Raw genomic sequence first — 16,797 nt, forward strand, 5'->3', positions numbered from 1 at the left:
ACAGGTACATAAGGAGATAGTAATCCCAGTATAGTGTAAAGAGGTATTAAGGTGGTTACTGAATAGTTTTTCTATAATTAGTGTTTTTTCTTTACAGGTCTCCCTCCTCGCTGTTTCCATCCTTTCCTTCTCCCGATTGATCCCCTTAATCTTCCGTGCCATAACGGCACTTCGGAATTGAGGTTGTCAATAGGTGGGCCCATTTGAGCAACGAGCCGATCCTGAGAGACCTCAGAGGGACACATCACAGAATCAATTATGAAGTATAATAATCCACAAACAAGGCTAATTTGTGTCCCTTGTTTCCCAATTTCATACCATGAATATTGGGGTTGTTCTGGATTTAACCAACAGGGGTTCCATGGCCAAGGCGATTATCAGGGGAGACAGTGGGCATCCCTCACTCATTCCTTCTCTTAGGGGGATGTCTTATACAAATTCCCCACTAATTTAAAGTTTAGTAGTTGGTTTCTGGTAGTTTCCCTGCATGTATTCTTTCATCTTTGGGCCATTATGGATTCTATTCAGCAGCTTCTACAGGTACGGCCAGTCCACCCTGTTGAAGGCCTTCTCTGAATCTAAGGAGAGAAGGCCCATCAGCTGGCTCTCTTGTTCACCCACTTTCAAGAGAATTGCTGCCAGTCTCGTATTGTTTTTTGCTTCTCTATGTTTTAATACAGCCTGGCAGTTAGGGATCAATAAGACAGGCCAGATATGCTGGAGCCTGCCTACTAGTATCAACACAAATATTCTGACATTGCAATTTAGGAGTCTATTTGACCAGTTAAAGAAAAGATGAGAGCCTAGCATAGAATCCGTCACCACCCCAGATGACAAAAAATAGTTAAAAACCTTAGAGAGGGGTTTGACTAGAAAGGAAGCATAGGCCTTATAGAAAGAGGCAGGAAAGCTGTCTGGGTCAGTGGATTTTGGAGATGGCAATCCATCAATTGCCGCTCAAACTTCATTGTGCAAGATATCCTCCACCTGTGGGTACATTTCTGCCACCAAACATGGAGGGGAGTCGTCTCGGAGGTACTCATCCTGGGACCTCTCATCTAATTCTTGGGCATGGTACAGGGTTGAATAGTATTGCTTAAAAAAAGGTGAGGACCTGCACCGTTTTCTGCGTTAGCACGCCCTTTTAGTCTTTATTGCCTTAATGTAATTTTGTGATGCAACCAGAGTAAGCTTGTGGGCTAAAAGCCTATACACCCTATGGCTCCTTTTATAATAGGTTTGGTTAGCATAAAGCAATTATTTCTTGAACACTTCCTTCATTTGAATTTGTTCCAATTACTCTCTGAGTCTATGTAGTTTCCTCAAGGTTCTAGTCTCGCCCCCCTGTTTGTGTTGCTCCTCAGGCCTGGAAGACTTGAAATTCTAGGTCAGTTTTATGTTGCATACCTAGGTGTTCAGACGTTGCCATGTGAGAAATAATTTAACCATGTCCCAGAGGGTTGAGGGAGTCACTTCTTTATCATTTTTGAAAAATAATGGTCAGTAGCTGCTCTAATGTGTTCCATCAGAACTGGGTCTCTCAGCATTATCTCGTTTACAATCCATTGTTGCGAGAACGGTTTTGCTGTGTAACGGGGCTTAACAGCAGCCAAACTCTGGCATTGTCTGACGATGACTTGATATCTATAGTTGAGTTGATTGGTCTGGGAAGTATGTTCCATAAAACCAGGAAATAGTCAAGGTGGGATTAAGTTCTATGGATGTTGGAGTAGAAGGTATACTCTTTTTCGCCCAGGTGGTGGCACCAGACATCCACCACATCGAAGTCTGTTGTCCCATGATCAGGGACGTAGGAGAGTGGGGTTCTCCATGTCTGGGGTGGGAGTTACGTGACAGTTTACCTACATTTGTCCTACCTTGCTCTCCATGACGGTTCTAGTACTAACCTTTTACCCAGTTATGTGCAGAAAAAATGTTGATCAGTTTCCTAGAAACTAGCCTCATTTATTATGCATGAGGATTCTTAGAAAGGTCCCTGCACATGACACACATAACAGGATTAACATACTCTGTATAAAAGTCATGGTCATCTTCATCTGCATAATTGCGAGTATTGCTCTACGGCTCATTTACATAATCATACTCAGAACATGTCGCTAGTGCCTTATACCCACATACCATTATGGAAATGCTCTATAAAGGATTGAACGGTCTTCTTCGCATAACCACAACACCCCAAGGCTATCTTTATGGTATAAAAGAACAATAACAACACTAGATAGGTAGAGGAGAAGCTTCCACACTGACACTAGACACTGAAGTCCTAGTATGCAGAAGCTACAACACGCAGCTCTCTGACATCCCTTGCGGGGTGTCCATCTCAAGTCCAAGATGGGGTCCTTTGTTCTCTCCCATCAGGTAATAGGGTTGGCTCTATCCTAGGCGGTTCTTGGCTCTACACCTACATACATGCTAAATACACTTAGGTACACTTAAGTGGGGTTTGCATTGTAGGAGTACACTTGATTACCATCATGTATCTATATGCCTGCATATATTCACTGTTTTAGTAACATGGTAGAATTCTACCTTTTATTTACTCTGTTGGTGCTTGCAATCTTATACATCTATTTCTGTCTAATGGTTGTTGCAGCAAACATGTTTATACTAGAATGACACTGGTTCAATAAATGGTCATTCAAAACGTCCCCACAGTTTATTCTGTGTATCTCTCTGAGATGAAGTAAGCACAATTGACTGAGCGAAAAGTACTGCACTCTTTCCATGATCCCTGAAGGATCAAGGGTTGTCATATTCGATAGATGCCAGAAACTATTCACCTCCTTGGTAAGGTTAGAGGACTTATGGTGACACTGTAAGCTTGCTGGTCTAAAGGCTAATATATCCTTTGGGGGTGTCTGGAATCAGTTTGGACACCAATCCCTTAGTTTATGTTGTCTAAACTTGCAGATCCTATGCATGTTTAGGAACTACAGAACACTTCTCATTAAAATATCGCCTACTGCGAAGTGGAGGGTTCTGGGGAAAAGGCTAGCAAAAAGGTTGTCTCTATCCTCATTGGGGCAGTAAAGTAAGATAATAGCCATTGCACTGTTGCCTAAGGTTCCTCGTATCCCATAAGGCGGCCCTTGCAGTCGGTGTATATGCTATCTATGTGGAAGGGCAGGTCTTTGCATAGAAAAATTGCTACCCTGCGTCTCTTGCATGTGTAGGAGGAGTGGAACTGCACAAGGTACCAGTATGAACGTAGATATTTTAAGAAGGTGGGTCTCCTATATTAGTGGCACGTCCACCTCTTTCTGCTTAAGCCATTGTAATAGGTCTCATTGCTTAATCGGAGAGTTCAGTCCGTGCACGTTAAGCAATACCATCTTCAAAGGTGTCATGGTGTCTAATGTGAGTGTGTGCAGCTATATGTGCATTGTTTTGTTTTTGAGGAAAAAGAGCTGTGCTATGTGTGATACCTAGTGTTTTTTTCATGCCAGATCGCGTGTCTTAACTTTGGTGTTGTAACTGGAATGTTTCCTTGTTGTTCTTATTGAATAGAATGTTCTTGCCAAGCCACTTGATGCTCTTCTCCTAAATGGCTGTACTAAAAAAGTTTTTTAAACATTTCTTCTGCCTCAGCCTCCTCGTAAGGCATACATACACATGAATGTGCAAGTGTCTGTTTGAATTGTGTGTGGTTTAGTGGGATATCACTAAGCGGAAGAAAGAAAACCAGGAAAACGTGTATTCTTCGAAAAAAGTAATCAACCAATGTAGATTGTGATGGATTTTAGCAAAACAAAGTCTACTGCACTATAATTGATTGTATCTTGCGCTTTACACCCCTGACGATTCTTTCAAAAGCTTTACCGCCACTGGTACACGACTGCGGAATATTTGAGAATATGAGTCTGAGCAGAATAACTCACATTCACTACTAACCATGGGGAGAAGCAGTGGATTATTCTATGGGAGCAGCATTTTCTGGACCTAGGGCCATATGTACGAACACATTTTCCAATAGACACAGAATGGGTAAAACTCTTTGATACATCTGGCTCCAAATCATTACACAAGCTTCTCAAAGAGGCATTACTTTCTGTGAAGCCGCAGTGGATCACTCACAGAGGGAGACTCCCCAAAGGATTTCAACAACTTTGTGGTGAATGAACTGCCAGAGAGATCTGTAGTATTCACGGAATGATTTATTTCACACCTTCGTGATGGATGAGCAGCTCACATGCCACTGTAAAAAAAGGCTACTATTGGTGTTTGGTTTCAATACTTCCGGCAATAAGCCTCTCGGTCATGGAAGAATACTCGCAGGCACCGCTGCCTGGGCCACGGTGTGCCCATGGGTTCAGCCAGCTGTGCCCAGATGTCTCCTTGAAATATTTCCTAACTTTCAGATGAAGTCACTTCCCTTCTCAACGAAGTAGCTATATAGGTTTTCAGTTGTTCAACTTGGAAACCTTTGGGGAAAGTAGAGTCTTAATAACTTTCATCGGCTAATTTATGGGTAATTTCCAGATTGAAGTCTTTAGGAAGGAATCTGTCCCAGGTCCCTCTGTTTCACGTGCAATGATGTTCTGTGGAAAGAAAGAGAAAGGGGTCAAGGGAGTCCCTGAGGGCAATGGAAGTATGTCAGATTGCCCCCTATTCTCCCCCGCTCTCGCTCTGAACATTTCCCCAGCACACATAACTCTACTGAAAGCAATTACCTTCAGATTGGTAGGGAATGTGAAATACATAATGATCACACAGCTTGATAGGTTATTATTTTCTGCATCTTGTATATGACCTTGCAGTGGGAAACTCGGAAAAGGGGTGTTAATGCTGGGTGGGAGTTTGGGTTTCACAATGTTCCAAGCTAACTGTGTAAACTGTTGCACAGACCTGGACATTTCCTGGTGACCGTTCTCAATCTGGCTGTTTAATTACCAAAAAATGTATATTATCAAAAACTGTTTTGCTCCATGCAAGATTTATTCGTAGAATCTCTGGTTTTTGTTATTTAAAATGTACATTATTGGAATAAAAACATGTTTTTTAAACTTCATCGATAGATTGTATTTTTAACAATGGTTACTTCGGAGCATCCTCGAATGTATGCAATTCTTTTGTTTAGAACTTCTTTTACTGTAAAAACAAGCAGGAATCCCCGGCCTCCCATTGGTCTCCAACATCTACGAACTTGAAGCCGTCTTTCTTTATTCTACACTACGATTAGCTCATCACCTCTTCACCACACTTTCTCCGTTACCTATAGTCATGGTTGGCTACATTAGTGTTTCTTCTGGCGAGTAGGGCTATAATTTTCAATTAAATTGGTAATTTAAAAAAAATGCAGGAGAACTCCTTGCTGAATAGCTGTGGCCTGTGTGTAGGTCTTGAAACAGACTAAGCTATGTTCATAGTATGTACTTCACTTAAACAGTTAATTTTAAATAAGACACTGAGGGGCACAAGTACAAGGAAATAGCGAAGCATGGTGGCAAATTTTGCAGCGCTGCGCCATTTTCAAAATGCAAGGATGAGACGTATTTACAAGAATACGGTGCACCACTGTGTTTTCCCTAGCGCTGGCGATAAAAATAGCTGCCTAGTGCAAACACAAGATACACATGTGCCATAGTGCAAGGGTGCCTGTGTTGAAGGGATGATTGTTTATGTGCAGGAAGGTGTCCTTTCATGCACATAAACAATCAATAATGGCGGTTTGTTACTTCTATGTGTGTTGCATGGTGCAGCACACCTAGAAGTAGCAAAGAGCCATTATTTAATGATTGTTTATGTGCATGATGGGGCACCTTCATGCACAAAAACAATAATTAATGGCATTTTGCTCTTTCAATATGTGCTGCATAATGCAGCACACATAGAAAAGCAAAAACAAGGGGAAATAAAATAATTTTTAATTGCTGCGCCATTCTAAGGCCTGGGGCAAATCTGGGACAACGCCAAAAAGCAATGGGTATTGGAGTGGAACGCCCACAGCAACATCCATTTCACGCCCCTTTCACGCAGATACTTGCGTGAAAGGATACCATATTTACAAAGCGGTGTTAAGGCACAAAAAGTGGCTTAATGCTACTTTAAAAAATATGGAGCATGGCATTGCCCCATCGGAACATCAGTAAAAGTGACATTCCGGTGGCACAATCCCCTTGTTCATATGCCCCTGATTGTGTGCACTCACGAGTTACCCACATCTTAAAGCCAATCACTGCGATCCAGATTTTTACAACTCTAGTCATAATAGGCATTTTACGATTCCCTCTTTACATAGAGAGCAATAAGACAAAGTCATTACAATGTTTAAAAAACATCTCCTGATTCCCAAACATAGAAGTCAAAGCATAAATATGCGTGAACATAAAGTTACACCTACAACTGTGCGTATTTATACTAATTTAAATTAATTAAAATCTAGGCAATGCTGAGTTATTCTCCAGGACAACGTTATGAGTTACTATTGGCATCCACACATACCCCTTTCATGAGTAGCATACTTTTTACTAAAGGGTGTGAGCTGCCCCTAAGTAGGCCCTAAATCGCCCACAGGACACAGTGCATTGTATTTAAAAAGCAGGACATGTGGTTTTAACTTTCACATGTCCTGGCAGTGAAAAACATTAACATTTGTTTTTTACTAGTGTGAGGTCAATCTCTTCCATTGGATAACATTGGGTTACGTTATTACATTTAATAACTGCTAACGTTTGATTGATAAGTGATAGGAATGTCCAATTGGTGCTCAAATTAATTGTAACGTTAAACCCTTTTCAATGTTTAAGTCTGACTCTACATCACAATTCTGAACAAGCATTTACAATGCAATGGTTTCGCCTTTGGAAAGGTTAGAGCTATTGGCATTGTAAATGACAACATTTGTATTTATGTGTTGGTTTTGAAAACAGATAAATAAATGGCATTGCCATTTACATTGCCATGTTAGGGCTTGTTAGGGGTATAGTCAAGATTTATTTGAAGCAAATTGCTACCTACACTGAGCCTGCTTCTAAACTCCCCCAATATTTTCTTATAATAGGAGAAAGACATAAGACTATGAACTTTCCTTTTGGTTGGTGGCTGTAGGTGGTTATTGGACAGTATCTACAGTGGATACTGACATGTGCAATTACTTTTCGGGTTTTAAGACTATTTCATCCATTTGTAGAACAGTAACTCATTTTGTAAACTTCTCTCCCAAAAGTGGAAATATGGAGCAGTCGAGGCTTACTCCAGGAGGTGGCAAAGAGTATGGAACTCAATTACAGTATGGCAGAGTATTCACAAGAAATATGCTCAATCCGGATAAGTTATAGTTTTTGAGATGACCTCATTTACAGGAGGATGAGTTGTGGAATGAATCCACAAAAATGCATTCTGACTCGTTCCCCCTGCTCCCAAAGACAATATCACACGGCCAGCAGTGTGACGGATAACAATACCACTGGACGAGCCGTGTGAGAGAACAGAATATTACAGGACCAGCAGCGTGAGCGAGTATAACATGAGCAGGAAGGAAAGGACTAATACAGCCAACAGTGTGAGGGTTGAGATTCTCACACGGCCAACACTGTCAGAAGTGTGAACACGGCCAGTTAAACTATACGATTAGAATATTACTCTGCCAGCGGGGTGAGAGATAAGAATGAGGGACGATATTATCACATGGCCAACACTGTTAGTGATTTGAATATCTCCCGGCCATCTACAATATTGCTGGGCCAGCGGCGTGACACATAAGTATATCTAGTAACCAGCAGATGTGAGGAATGAGATTTAAGAATATCATACACCAGCTCTAAGAGAGATAGGAATATTACAGGGGCAGCAGTTTTAAACATGAGAATATCCCATAACCAGCGGATGTGAGGGGTGAGAATATCACATGGCCTGAGAATCTCACAGGGCAAGCAGAGTGAGGAATCGATAGCGGCATCACCACGCAGAATGGATGGACACAATTTTATTTATGTAGAACTCTAGAAAGAGTTAATAAAGTCTCCTCCCAGATGTTTACCAGCTCTCAGAGCGGGCCCGGTGATGGGCAGCGTCCTCCCTGGCATGGACACTGGTACCCAGCAGCTCTCTGTGCGGGGGCGCACTTTGGTTGTTTCCGGTATGTGACAGAATGTCAGACAAGACCCGGGTGGCAGGCTGAGCACCCTCACACCAGGTGTACAGGGGGATGCGCAATTTACTTGTGTAGAGGTGTTCAGGTGCTGCTGGCCTGTGGGAGAGGAAGAAACCGAACACGCTGGCTTTAGGCGTGGAATTCTTTGTATACTTGCTTTGGAAACAGAAAAGCAGAGGTTGCGAGATAATGTCAAAACTGTCTGCTTTCGGATGCTTCAGATTGTTACACTTGGAATGTGTTCCATTTGCATCTTTGTGTAATTCTCTATAAAAAGACGTTATTTTGTGTAAATAATGAAAATAGTAAAACTCGTCCATGGCCGGGGTGGCAACAGGCGTAGTACGACGACAGACCGTCTACTAACTGTCACTGGGTGTGTGGGAAGAAACTGTACGGGGTACGTGACTGTTTATTTCAAACTGTGTGTCGCTGCACACGCGGCCACAAAGTTTCAGAGGGGGAGTGGCTATAAACTGTCTCAGGAAGTGTGAGTGCACATATTCACAGGGTGTGTGGGAGACCGCTTCCAATGTGGGTCACAAACTCACAGGGTGTGTGACTGCAGCCTGTCACGGGGAATGGACTATTGACTCACTCGGTGCGTGACTACAGACTCTCACATAGTACAAGAGAACACACCTTTTGGGGCACATGCCTGCATACTTTTACAAGGTGTGCGGGAACAAAGATTGGGGTTTGTGTGACTGCATACTTTTACATGCTGTGCAGGAACAAACGGGTTTTGTGTGTCCACAGACTTTCACAGGGTGTGCGGGAACAAACATTAAGGTTTCTGTGACTACAGACTTTCACAGGGTGTGGGACTACTGACAGTCCCTAGGGGAGTGACCACGCGTCCATAGGCTATACAGGAACAGCCTTGCAAGTTGAGGCTACAGACTTTCACAGTGTGTGGGGAAGCAAACATTAGGGATTGTGTGACTGCATACAGACTTTTATGCGGTGTGCAGAAACAAATATTAGTGTTTGTGTAACTACATACATACGTTTATACGTGTGCGGGAACAAACATTTGGATTTGTCTGACTACAGACGTTCACAGGGTGTGCAAGAACAAACATTAGGGATTGTGTGACTGCATACAGACGTTTTATAAGCTGTCAGCATAAACTGTTCAAAAGCAACTAAAATCCAAACTAAGGTATCAAAAGGACAGCGGAAGGGGGGACGGCACACGGACAGCGGGAGGGGGACGCGAACACGGACAGCGGGAGGGGGGACGCGCACACAGACAGCGGGAGGGGGGACGCGCCCACGGACAGCGGGAGGGGGGACGCGCACACGGACAGCGGGAGGGGGGACGGCACACGGACAGCGGGAGGGGGGACGGCACATGGACAGCGGGAGGGGGGACGGCACACGGGCAGCGGGAGGGGGACGGGCACAGGGACAGCAGGAGGAGGGACGGAGAAAGGCAGGACAGCAGCAAGCACTCACCAGAGGTCGGGGCAAATGACAAAATAAAAGGCGGCCAAAAAAACAAGGTCAATTTGAGATTCGGGGCGTGTTTTTCGCCCTCTCGCCTTCCCATTGGCTGGAAGGTAAAATTCCAGCCAAAGACGTTCCAGAACCAGATGTGGGGGTAGTCATGATGTCACCCCCCACTTCAAATATATAAATATTGAAGCTGCTAAACCACCTCTTCAGTACAGTCCTGGACCTGTGAAAGTTTACAGAAGGATTGCCTTGTATTCAAAAGGACTGCCCTGTTGCTTGAGGACTTCTTTGTTTTTCAGAGGACTTCCTTGCTGCTTGAAGCCTGCCTTGCTGCTTGAATGAGAGAAGACAATCTCCTTGAACCCAGGAATAGGGCTGGTTGGCTGGCCTCCTGTGTGAGCTACAAGGACATAACAAGCTTCAGAGACCTTCATACCAGCACCGGGCTTCTGCTGGAGCAAGTTCTAGCACCAAGTCTTGCCCCCTAAGTCCTGGATCCTTGGTAGTGGTGTTAGAGGTGCTGCTACTACTTAAACTTAAAAGTGATCAGAAGAAACTACATAAGAAAGGGACCTAAGTGCTAGCCAACCCACCCAAGGGCATCTTCAGTCGGTCTGACTTTGCGGTCGCTTCCACTATGTTCTGCTCACAGCAACAAATCCTGTTCAGCGGGACCTCCGAGTGACGTAAGCAGCCTCGTAGTTCCATTTTTGGCTGCGACTAGCAGCTTTGTACTGCTGGAGATTTTTGACTTCAAAAAAGTTCAAAGTCAGGTGGTTAAAATCATCACCAGACTTGTCAGCGACAGGCTCCACATCAATGATGACAACCTCCTCAGCCTCGAAATCCGGTGTCACTCACTCAGAGCTTTTTCCTCCTATCCTGGAGAGCTTTACCAAGACTTCCTGGCAACCACAACTCCTCCTTGGTCACAGCCGGCTGCCTTGCATTGCTGAACTCTACCATCTCCTGGACTTTTTCTCAGAATTTCTTATAAGTCGAAAGGTGCAAGGAGACCAAGCCCAATTTACCTAATTTTTCCTGATCGTGCTCCATCACGGTTGTCCTCAATTGTTTACTTTGCCCCTGTCTCGCACAACCAGATAACTGCAGTAAGCGTTTTGATTCTTTAGGCGCTAGATTTAACTAAAAACTTAAAAAATCCATAACATCCGGTTCCACTGCTCGGAGTAAATACATTTTTTTGTCATTTTCTTCATTAAAATATTCTCTCTTTTTCTAAATTGGTGTGAGGTTTTTCTTGTTTTGTGTTTTCACTTTACTGCCTGTCCCGTTGTTTCAACACTTTCCTGGGTGCCATGATGCAAAGAATGCATCACTACATACGCTTCCCCAGCACACAGGCGGAACTGCTGAAAACAAAGATGGATTTTTACCAAAAGGCACAGTTCCCACATGTAATAGGGTGCATTGATGGGACACACATCCCAATCTACCCACCTGCAGCTACAGAGTACATATACCGGAACCGCAAATCTACACCTTCCCTCAAAGTGCAGGTAATATGCAATGCGGACCACATCATCACTGACATTGTAGCCGAATTTCCAGGGAGTACCCATGACTCCTACTTATTCAGGAACAGTGGGATCTACACATCTGGCTGGGGGTGAATTTGGAAAAGGATACCTGCTAGGTAAATCAATGTGACACACCCTGATGTATACCTCGGATGAATGTGTTGGTGACTGTTATTAATGACACTTCCTTTCTCACTTAGGTGATAGTGCATATGCCTTGCGGGCATTTATCCTGACTCCATACCTCAACCCATCCACCCCAAGTGAGAGAAGATACAATGTGGCACATAAATCTACGCGCAACGTTGTGGAGCGCACATTCGGACACTTAAAAAGCAGGTTCCGCTGCCTCCACAAGAGTGGAGGTGCACGTCACTACCGCCCAACATCTGCTGTAAAATAATAGCAACATGTGCCATGCTGCATAACCTTGCCACAAAGAAAGGAACAGCAGTGGAACTAACTGACTCTGAGGACGAGGGTGAGGATTGTCCACAGCCAGAGCACAGCACAGCAGGTGTGGCAGCAGCACCAGGTGGGAGGCACAGGCAGGTTGTGATCACATGCAACTAAGTAAGTAAGGAGATACAGCCAGTTACTGTAAGTGAGTAACATTGTTTAATCAGCATAGCACACCACCACAACATGAAGGGCTTAACATGCCAGGCCAAAATGAAATGCAGATTACAAAGGCGAAATGGGTTACATTACCCATTTCACAATACCATGTCATGGATGGCATTACTTCCTGCGCCCACGCGCAGCACAGCTGCATTCCCTGGGCACACTGTCCTCACTGGCAGTCTGTCCTGTGGCAGTGCTGTGCCGTTCGCTGCGCCTTCTGGAGTCTGTTATAGGGGGCATGATGCTACTGCGGCTAGTTGCCTCTTCACTATCCCCCACCTATCACCTGCACCTGTAGTGGCTACCTAGTTTGTCTGTAGCACTTCCAGTGCACTGGTCACTGTGACCAGCCCCCTTGCCACATCATGGCTGCAGTGGGCCATCTCCTCCTGCATGGCCACCGAGCGCCTGTAGAGCAGAAAGGTGGCAGTGGAGAGGCGGTTCACCGCCTTAGTGTTGTTGTCCAGTTTCTGCCTCTCCCTGCGCCTCGCCCAACGGTCCTCATCCATTTTGTTGTATAGCAGCCTCACTGCCTCGGACATGTCCCACATGCCCTCAGCCACAGTATTGTTCATGCTGCTGATGCCCTTCTCAATTTGCAGCATGTGTCTATTCATTTGTCCGTCTGCCGTTGGACTGACCTTATTGATTTGCCTTACAAGCGCTGCACCTTGAGCATGTTCCCCTCAAGACTAGAAAATACATTTTGATCCCCGCCCTGTGAAGCTGGACTGGCTGCCCTTGCCCTGCGGCGTCTGACAGCTGTGGGGGCGCGCTCAGTGGGGGACTGTGTGCCTGCACTGTTGGCATTCTTTGCCACTGTGGACTGTTGGCTTCCCATGCTGTCCTCCTCGGACACCTCCATCTGCTGGAGGCTAGCCACTGCATGCCTCCTGACTCTCGGTGCTGGTGTCGGTTATGGTGATGGTGATGATGCTGGTGATGCTGGTGATGGTGGTGATGGTGGTGGTGGTGGTGGTGGGGTGTTGTGCTCTGCAGGCAACAGGACCTCCTCCTCCTCCTGTGTTCTCTCTCTCCTGGGTGCCTTTCCTGTTTTACCCTCTGCAGCCCTGCGCGATGGCTCGCCTGTGGAGATAGAATGTACATTTGCTCAATTGTCTGGCAGCATTTGCGTAATAGTAAATTTCATGACTGCCAATCAAACTGACTGTCCTCTGCTTGCTAATTGTTGATGTGTGTCAAATGTCAGTGGACTGACTGTTATGATATGTGTTACTTCTGACTACATCTCTCATAATGCATTGCTGGTTTTTAGTAAAACATGTACTGGAGTGGGATTCATACTGCCTCATTGGGGAATGGGGATTGGGGTTAGAGAGTGGGGGGCACAGCATGCTGTGCATGCATCTTACCTTGCCTGTTGGCAGCTCTAGCTGAGCTGTCTGCATCCCCAATCCCACTCACACTCTCCAGCTGGAGGGTGGGCTTCACCAGGAGATCCAGGGCAGTTAATGCAGGTGCTGTGTTTCTCCCTCCACCTGTCAGGTTGGCTTACTTCCTTCTCTCTGCCAGCCTCTCCTTTGCACACTTCCTGAGGTCATACCAGAGTTATTTTAGTTCTACAATGGAGCGCCGGGTTACTCCAATGGCATTAATCCTTTCCTGGATTGCCAGCCATATCTGCCTCTTCTGAGAGTGCAAAAAAACTATGGATTTAGGCCCAGATCTCTCTACTGGGGTGAATGTATGACATTGTTCTGCATTCTGTCCTTCAATTGTTGGTTTTGCATTCTTCTGAGATTCAGGCACGTGCAGATAATTTTTCCCAAGTGTTTGTCATGGTCCTTTGTGACATCCTCAATAAGGACCTCCAGCTCCCTCTCACTAAATTTATGTTTCCTCTTGTGTTCACCTGCCTCCTTTTCCCTTTCCTGGTTGTCCATATCTGCTCTGTGTTCTCAGCAAACACTTGAAAGAGTTGCTCCTGGGTTGTTTGCTGTGCTCCCTGCCTCTCAAACAGCTTCAGGATCAGTGCAGCTGCAAGGGTGTGGCCACTTCTTGGTTGAGAGGTAATGAGGAAGCACAGGATTGCCTGATTCGACAATTACCGATTTTTTTAAATACTGATTCACTAATTACTGAATCTGTATTAAGAAATTGGTGATGGGGAATCGGTAATTTTTTTACCAATTTATTCCAAATCGCGAATTATTACTTATTATTACTTATTATTACTGAATCAGTAATTTTTACCGATTTTTTACCTACATCGGATATACTGAGTTTTTAATAGTGAATCAGTAAAATTCGCTATTAAGGACTCGGTATTTCGGAATTACCTACATCTGGCCCTATGCCTCATGTCTTCTTTTCAGTTATCCCATGCATTGCTTACCTGTAACTGAATCTTGAGGGAACTGCTGTGATAGGAAACTTTTTAAACATGTATTTTAATGCACATTTTAATGGTGTTATGTATCACGATTTACTGGCACATTGTTATGGTTTTAATTAACTAAACAATCAAATGTTTTCTGATTCTGATTCCCCCTAAGCAGGAGGCACTGTTTTTTCAAGACACATACTCTAGTGCACTTTTTCCTGCTGTCATATTATTTGTTGGGTTTACCCTTCATCAGCCCTGGCCCTCAGTTGACTGCCAGGCTTTAGGACCACACCCTATGTATGGTAATTATTCCAGCCTCGCTAATTGAACATAGGCATCATCCTACAGGGAAACATGAAGTGGAAATCGCATATTAATACGACACTATTGAAGTTTAACCAGCTTGCAGGCGCAGTTGCTTTAAAACATAGAACATCGCTAACAAAGCCGGTAAACTGTGCACTTGAAATATACAATATGAAAGTACTGGGCGCTTGCTTATATGGATCCAAATTATGGGGGTTTTCAAACCTGGGAGAGCTGGGACGCGCAGAAAACAGATTCTTACGAGGGCTTGTGATGGTCCCCCAAAGCACACCCACAACTCCTCTGAAACTGGACCTTGGCAGGAAAAATATTGAGGACATACCTAGACTGCGGCCACTTTTGTATTGGAGACCCTTGATGGTGACCCCAGAGCTAAGCCATTATGCTGCAGCTCTGGCAGATGTTGTCAAGTTTGATCGTTTTCACTGTATTGAATGGCTAAAAGAACTACGGGGACTCCTTGTAATGTTAAAGCTGGAATACCTATGGGATACTAATGATGTGGCTAGCTTTCCTTCGAAAGCAAAATTGAAAGAACTATATTGGGAAATGGTGTATGTAACAATGTTCTGTAAAGGATCCCAATCAAAACTGACAAATCGCTTTTGTGATATTAAAATGTATCCATCATGCGAAACATATTGGGACATAATTGAACGACCGCATGATAGGAAACTATACTTCCAATTTCGTATAGGAACATTACCAGTGAATGCCTTTAAAAAACGCTGGTCTCCAATGTGGGATGAACATTGCTACCATTGCAAGGATCAAATAGAGCACATTTCCCATCTGTTGTTCTGTTGCCCATTATATGATACCCCTAGGCGCATATGGCTAAAGCCAGTGTGCTCGAATATTGGCACCCGTAGTCACTTGATAGCCCTTAGAATACTAGAATCCGATTGTTCCACACCATTTGTGGATGCTGTAGCTAAATTTCTCGCTTGGGCATGGGCAATCCGCACTCGCACTTTAAAATCAAATCTAACAATAATATGAAATATAGCTGCTATAAATTGTTCTATTGTATGAATTGTTTTTAAAAGAAAATAATTTGTAGGAATATTTGAAAATGTTTCTGTATTTTTAATATGTTTAGCATTCGACTGTCAATGTTTAATATGTGTTTTAGAAGTATTTTTAGCTGTAGTATTTATTGTAATAGGGTTAGGAAGGATGCTTTTATGACAAATGTCGAATAAAGCTTTGAAATTTGATTTGAACACAGAATGGGCACATTAGGCTTCAGTCCAGTGCTTTTAAAGGATGTGTGTCAATCAGCGAGGATACACACCCAAGTGTCTATCTCGTCTCAGGGTAGGGTGGGATCAGCAAGACTCACTGATCCAACCACTCCCTCTGACGAGATGGGTTTTTCTGCATCATCAAAGTATGTGCGTTTCAGCAGCTCATGCTATTTTCCAGCCTGGAGCCAATTCAAATTGCGTGCACCTAAGAAGACTGGGGCAAGGCCTTTCATCTTGCCATTCTTCAGACTTGTAATGCCTGAAAATGTTAAACACGATCCATTTGGCTATCTGCAGCAGCATCTTATTAGTCAAAACAGAAAGACCATACCGGCACTGGTTTGCATTCAGGTAAGCTAATTTGACTAATTTTCAATCTAAGATGTGATGGCTCTGGCATTCTCTAAAAACGTCCTGCAGCATGCCTCAACTTTCATTCACATAGTTCAAAGCAGGCACATTTCAGCAATTGTAAAACACATTAACAAGTAACCACTGCAGCACACGCTGGTTTTGAATAAAGTACATTGTTATCCTGAATCATGGCAGGCCCAAAGGACGATAAAAACCTCCTTAACTGCACCCCACTAAGCTCCCAGCAACCAGTGAAGCTCTCCTTGAAAGACAGTGAAACGGTCTGACATACTGTGTTCTCTTCAACAAAAACAGCTGGCTCATGGACTCTTGGCAAGTGCTGACTGTAGGGAGTCAAGCTAAGGACAGTTGGCAGTGCCCATGGCAGAATCTCGCAGGCTGTCTTGGAGCAGGTCAGTGCCTGGAGTGCGGGGGTCTTCGACACCCTGTCTCATTACGTGAGCTGCATTAAAGAGCATGCAGAGACCGGGTGCAGAAACAGCTTACAGCCCGCCCTCATCCTATTTATCTAAGAGTGCCACTGAAGCCAGCTCAGAAGCCTGACAATGAACAAATACCTCCAAGCACCTTCCTTGAAAACATTTCTGAGAACCACCCTAAAATGGATTGCTTCAATGTCTGAATGCATTATTGAGAGGCCACGACATTTAAATTTATTTTTTCTTTCTTTCTCCTTCTTTCTTTTGGTTTTGTGTTTTTTCTCTATTTTATTTCCTCTTTCTTCCCTTTTCTCCTTCTGTCTCCTTCTTGCTGTATTTT

General features: G+C 44.1%; 1 pseudogene; it reads right to left on the reverse strand.

Moving 5' to 3' along the window:
• Positions 1–11,856: 11,856 nt before the first annotated feature.
• LOC147707108 (uncharacterized) lies at positions 11,857–13,643 on the reverse strand (annotated as a pseudogene).
• Positions 13,644–16,797: the final 3,154 nt, after the last annotated feature.

The sequence above is a fragment of the Lissotriton vulgaris genome, chromosome 6 (assembly GCF_964263255.1).
Source record: "Lissotriton vulgaris chromosome 6, aLisVul1.2, whole genome shotgun sequence".
NCBI classification, from domain to species: Eukaryota; Metazoa; Chordata; class Amphibia; order Caudata; family Salamandridae; genus Lissotriton; species Lissotriton vulgaris.